We start from the raw sequence: 709 nt of genomic DNA, 5'->3' as shown, positions 1-709 counted from the left end.
ACAACTCCTTATGTTGTTATGGGCTGAGTCAACTGGCTTGCTTCCGCTATGTGGGCCTGTTAGATAGCACTACGTGGCTTTACCTGGTTGGCTGACCATACAGTATTTAACCTGTGGGTTGGCTTTCCTCAGGGTCAGAAGATTCTTCAAGGTTCCTGAATAAACTGCTGGAGAAGAGCCTGAGAGTGTGCTGCGTCATTCTTGCTGGTCGAGGACATTTTGGTGGCACGTACGGGGAAACTAGATACGGAAAAGGCTCAGAACTCCTGTGGTCAGGGCAGTGCACTGGAAGGTCCCAGGTAAGTCGGGACAGAATAAGGTCTCCGGAAAGGAGCTTAAAGTCCGCGGAAGTAGCGGACCGAGCATAAAGCTCGGTGGGGCAACGAGCCGAGAGTATAAAGTCCGTGGAAGTAGCGGACCGAGCATAAAGTTCGCGGAAGTAGCGAACCAAGCATAAAGTTCGCGGGATAGCGAACTGAAAGTAAAGTTCGTGGAGTAGCGAACCGAAAGTAATATTTAACCATGGGATCGTCTCAGTCACATCCAATTTTTTTGGCTCTTCAGGAGCTGCTTTTAGCTAAGAATTTGAAAATTAAAAAGTCAACCTTAGATTTTTGAGTGAATGTGACATCGTGGCTCCATGGTTTGCGGTGTCCGGAAACCTTATGGTGTCCTGCTGGGATAAACTCGGCAGGGACCTAGATTTTGC

This window comes from Mastomys coucha, unplaced genomic scaffold (genome assembly GCF_008632895.1).
Source record: "Mastomys coucha isolate ucsf_1 unplaced genomic scaffold, UCSF_Mcou_1 pScaffold22, whole genome shotgun sequence".
Lineage (NCBI taxonomy): Eukaryota > Metazoa > Chordata > Mammalia > Rodentia > Muridae > Mastomys > Mastomys coucha.
The sequence above is the reverse complement of the archived record's forward strand: the minus strand, read 5'-3'. Positions refer to the sequence as shown.